We start from the raw sequence: 6,000 nt of genomic DNA on the forward strand, positions 1-6,000 counted from the left end.
ATGACTCATTCTTGCTCTACTTTTGCTATAAAATATTTCTGGCAGATTGTTTACGTGTTATTCAATTTTGCCAAGCTTGTTGTAGTTGTTCCATACATGCTATGTACTTGATCTTGCCATGGATAGCTTCATAAACATGCCATCTTGCTGTAGGTATGCTTGTGTTTTCATGCATTGCCTTGTGGTGAGTGCATCAAGCTCACAAACATGCCTTCATATTATTGTTTCTGCCATGCTCTGTTTTCTGCCAAGTCTGAAACCTGTTAACGATACTTGCTATGTTCACATGGTTGCCATCATATCTTTTGTTTCTTTTTTTGCTTATGGTCAGTAAGGGACTTTTGTCATATGCATTTAGTGTAATACTTCCGTGCCTTTGTTTTTATATGTTAAGTTCCTGTAGCATATTGATTTCATGCTCTGAACATTGCTACCTGATGCTGTTTCAGGCATGTCCAGTAATCTCAGTAAGTTTGTGAATCTGTTATCTTTTGCACTTTTGCCATGCTTGTTTGAGCTTGTTATGTTCTGATCTAGCCGAAGCTCAGTGTTCATCTTTTGTCAATCATCTCCTGTAGATTACTGCCATATGCTTTGTTGCTATGTTGGAGTGCTGTAGCATTGTTACTTGTATTTTAAGTTCTATCATGCTGCTAATCGCAGATTCATGTCATTCTTGTTTTGCTGGCCATTTGCAAACCGTGCATCCGTTTTCGGTGATCTTTATATCCATTTCAACCGAAATCATCTCATATTTCCAGTGGCATGCTTGGTTTGCCATATTACTGCCTTGTTCATCATTTTTCCTCCGGAGCACGCATATGCATCGCATATCATATCTTGCATATCATTCATGTTTTGCATCATGTTGCTTGTGCATTCCCCGTGATTGATTGTGGTTCCATTGCTTGTGTTCTTGTCTTCGGTAGAGCCGGGAAACGAGTTCGTGAATGAGGAACCTGTTGAGTATGCTTACGAGGATCAAGCTTTCGACAACTCTGAGAACCTTGCAGGCAAGATGACCACCCCTCGAAATCACTTCTATCTTTGCTTTGCTAGTTGTTCGTTCTATTGCCATGCTGCGCTACCTACCACTTGCTATATCATGCCTCCCATATTGCCATGTCAGCCTCTAACCATCCTTTTCCTAGCAAACCGTTGTTTGGCTAAGTTACCGCTTTTGCTCAGCCCTTCTTATAGCGTTGCTAGTTGCAGGTGAGGTTGAAGTTTGTTCCATGTTGAAACATGGATATTTTGGATATCACAATATCTCTTATTATATTAATGCATCTATATATTTGGTAAAGGGTGGAAGGCTCGGCCTTATGCCTGGTGTTTTGTTCCACTCTTGCCGCCCTAGTTTCTATCATACCGGTATTATGTTCCTTGAGTTTGCGTTCCTTACGCGGTTGGGTGATTTATGGGACCCCCTTGGCAGTTCGCCTTGAATAAAACTCCTCCAGCGAAGCCCAAACTTGGTTTTACCATTTGCCACCTAAGCCTTTTCCCCCCGGGTTTTCTAGAGCCCGAGGGTCATCTTTATTTTAAACCCCCGGGCCAGTGTTCCTCTGAGTGCTGGTCCAAACTAGAGCCCTTTGCAGCGCCACCTTGGGAAACTCGAGGATTGGTTTTAGTTGTACAGACTGCTCATCCGGTGTGCCCTGAGAACGAGATATGTGCAGCTCCTATCGGGATTTGTCGGCACATTCGGGCGGCTTTGCTGGTCTTGTTTTACCATTGTCGAAATGTCTTGTAAATCGGGATTCCGAGACTGATCGGGTCTTCCTGGGAGAAGGTTTATCCTTCGTTGTCTGTGAGAGCTTATGATGGGCTAAGTTGGGACACCCCTGCAGGGTATTATCTTTCGAAAGCTGTGCCCGCGGTTATGAGGCAGGTGGGAATTTGTTAATGTCCGGTCGTAGAGAACTTGTCACTTGACCCAATTAAAATACATCAACCGTGTGTGTAGCCGTGATGGTCTCTTCTCGGCGGAGTCCGAGAATTGAACACGGTTTGAGTTATGAATGACGTAAGTAGGAGTTCAGGATCACTTCTTGGTCATTACTAGATGACGACCGTTCCGTTGCTTGTCTTCTCGCTCTCTTTTGCGTATGTTAGCCACCATATATGCTTATTGCCTGCTGTAGCTCCACCTCATTACCCCACATTTTTCCTATAAGCTTAAATAGTCTTGATCTCGCGGGTGTGAGATTGCTGAGTCCTCGTGACTCACAGATTCTACCAAAACAGTTGCAGGTGCCGACGATGCCAGTGCAGATGATGGGATCGACCTCAAGTGGGAGTTCGATGAGGAACGTGGTCGTTACTATGTGTCTTTTCCTGATGATCAGTAGTGGAGCCCAGTTGGGACGATCGGGGATCTAGCATTTGGGGTCATCTTATTTTCATTTGGATCTTGACCGTAGTCGGTCAATGTGTGTATTTTGGATGATGTATGAATTATATTTATGTATTGTGTGAAGTGGCGATTGTAAGCCAACTCTCGTTATCCCATTCTTGTTCATTACATGGGATTGTGTGAAGATGACCCTTCTTGCGACAAAACCACAATGCGGTTATGCCTCTAAGTCGTGCCTCGACACGTGGGAGATATAGCCGCATTGTGGGCGTTATAGCTTCTCACAAACCGGAGCTTCTCACAACAAGCATGATGATTTTCGGTAAGTAACATCCCACCTTTGGGGATGAACGATATCCATTGCCTCTTATTGCTTTCAAATTTTGTCTCGTGTCAAAATAGAAAAATAGGAGTGTTGTGTGAATTTTTGTGATTTTTCGGGGTTCGTTTGGACATTTTTATGCATTAGCTGAGTTTTCAATGCATTTATGTGCGCAATTCAAATTTGAACTACATGCACATGCTCGAGTGCATAAACATGTGTCCTTGGGTGCATGCTTAGGTCCCATGCAAGAAGTGGGATTGAATTTCAAACTCCAGGGCACCGTTGATTGCCGACAAAACTTTGAGATGCCTGGTTTTTAAATTCTAGTAAATCCAAAACTCGTCTGAAATTCATGAAACTTGGCGTGCTATCTTGGAGCGGCATCAGCATGCCGTGGTAATATTTTTGTCCCATTTGGGTCAGGTTTGGGTATATGCTTCTCACAAACCAGAGCTTCTCACAACAAGAATGATTATTTCGGTAGGAAACGTCCCACCTTTGGGGACGAAACGATACCCATTGCCTCTTATTGCTTTCAAATTTTTTCTCGTGTCAACATAGAACAACAGGAGTGTTGTGTGATTTTTTGTGATTTATCGGGGTTAGTTTGGACATTTTTATGCATTAACTGAGTTTTCAATGCATTTATGTGCATAATTCAAATTTGAACTGCATGCACATGCTCCAGTGCATATAAAATGGTTGAAAAATCAAATTTGTGTCCTTAGGTGCATTCTTAGGTCCCATGCAAGAAATGAGAATGAATTTCAAACACCAGGGCACCGTTGATTGCCGGCAGAACATTGAGATGCCTGGTTTTTAAATTCTAGTAAATCCAAAACTCTTCTGAAATTCATGAAACTTGGCGTTCTATCATGGAATGGCACCCGACACGCTGTGGTATTTTTCGTATCCATTTCGAGAGAAGGCACACTCGAATAATGACAGCTAACAAAGGCATTTTGAAAAAATGGCTGCCACTTTAATATCTCAAACGTTTGTAGAATTCAAACCGTGTGCATTCTGTTAACCATTCACATGACGCCACGTGTCTTGATTTTAATGGCTGTAGGAGGTGCCGTACGGATAGCTGCTTGACCTTGACTGAACAGTAGGCGTGCGAGCGCCGTCCTGTGCGCAGGCTGACCGATAGGCGTGCAAGCTGTCCTCGAATGCGTAGGCTCGCCGAGAAGCGTGCGAGCTGTACGGTGCGCAGGCTCACTGGGAAGCGAGACCTTTGACTTCCATGGCTGCCCGCCTTGCTCGCATCCTCTTCATTAATGGCACCCAAGCCGCAGTTTAATTCGCTTTCTAAATATAAAACACTCATCGCAAGCGTTTTAGTTAGAACACCTGTATGCAAACTGACAGCTTCCCCAGGAAGCCAAGAGAAAATGTGCCGAGCAGGATTTCTACAGCTCTTGATCGCAAACGTTTTAGATAGAACACCCGTATGCAAAGTGAGAGCAGCGCAGGATTTGTGTATCCCTTCAACTCAAATTGTTGTTTTGGATGACCCGTGTGCAACCATGTACAAACAATTTGGTAAGATTTGTCAATCCTTGTAACACTGTGATTTGTCAAAATATGAAGCTAAAAATCACTAGCAGTATCTAATTTTTGCAACTAAAATTCAGTAATTAAGCATAGATTTCATTCATAGATTAAACAGTCGTTCTTAATTTATACAAACAGTTCAACTCGATAGCTGAACCGACCGAACTTTTCCCCAATTGTTGCCAACCACGTACTGAAATAGCTAGTTCAACTATATATACTGGCTAATTTTAAGTACGTTGTACAGTTCCACCACATCTATGGTTAGATGAACTGAACAAAATAGCCCCTAAATACTACTCTTACTACTACTACTGTGGAGGGGCTTTGTACTACTTCCGTCTGCCGAGCACGCTCAGTAAGAGGCCGAGGAGGAGGAGCCTACCGATGAGCTAGGCAACCGCAATACGGTGCCTGCCGCTGTTGCAGCTTCAGCGACGCTCACCTCGAACGCCCTCTGCCCACTACTAGGAAAAGGCCTACTAGTGGCGCACCAGTTTTGCCTACTAATGGCGCACTACTGGTGCGCCACTAGTACCACGCCACTAGTATTTTTTACTAAGGGCGCACCACTGGTGCGCCATTAGTATCTGGTATACTAATGACGCACCAGGCAGTGCGCCATTAGTATAGGCCACGGTGCGCCATTAGTATGCCTCCCAGGGGGCATATTTACCCATGTGCTTTGCCATACTAATGGCGCACTGCGGGGTGATGCGCCATTAGTATCCTTTGGCATACTAATGGCGCACTGCGGGGTGATGCGCCATTAGTATGTATATTAGGGATTTTTTTTTCTTTTTTGATATTTGCACAGATTACAAAATATATTATTGGACAGAATATAAACAGCACCACACAGCAACAGCAGATTCATCGAATACATCGTGAAAAACTGTACATCTGATTATTTGGTCATTTTACTGCCCATTTTAAAAACATCTTAAACATCCTACAGATGGTGTGAAGGAAATGATCACAAGATAGCACTGAATACTTCAACTTCCTCATCTGTCTGCAGTTAACTTCCAACTTGGTAACCCATTTGGATCGAGAAAACAAGCACACAAAGCATCACTAAGTGGCACTAGTAGTACTACGGATGCACTAGTACACATTTTCCTAGCATACAGTAGTGTAAGGAGAAGAAAAATAAATCTAGGCTTTCTATATGTGCCACTCAAACAGGATTTCAGATTGCACAACTTTCTGTCCCTTACTATCTGGCCAGATTCTAATTGCCCAAATGTTAAACTTGTTAATTCTTTTTCCTTCTCTTTTCACCAATGCACACATACAGAATGATACATCCATGTCTCGAACTAAAGTATACTAGAAAGTGAGATTAGCATGACAGGGGAGTAACCAAAGTATGACACTAGATGGAACAAACTGAAGATTTGGTTCAGACTTTGGGCTTAAATCACAAGAAACTTTGACAATCACCTTGGATTCAGCAAAGAAACCATTCGTTGACATTCCAGGATTACAAACAACAAAATGCGTCACAAGAACACAGAGGGGGAAGAGGGGGAAGCGGCTCGGGTGCTCACTGGGGAGGTCAAGGGCGACTCGGGGTAGCCGGAGCTAGTCGAGGCGGCGGAATTCGGTGTCGAGCGGTGGCGATGGTGGCCGAGGCGGAGGAAATCGGCGGCGTCGAAGGGATGGCTCGAGGGCGTCCGAGCTCGTCCGGGTCCTCGTATTCGAAGAGGAAGACCTCCTCCTGGTCCTCCTCCTGGTCCTCCTCCTCTGGCTCGGG

This window comes from Aegilops tauschii, chromosome 7 (assembly GCF_002575655.3).
Source record: "Aegilops tauschii subsp. strangulata cultivar AL8/78 chromosome 7, Aet v6.0, whole genome shotgun sequence".
In the NCBI taxonomy this organism is placed as follows: Eukaryota; Viridiplantae; Streptophyta; class Magnoliopsida; order Poales; family Poaceae; genus Aegilops; species Aegilops tauschii.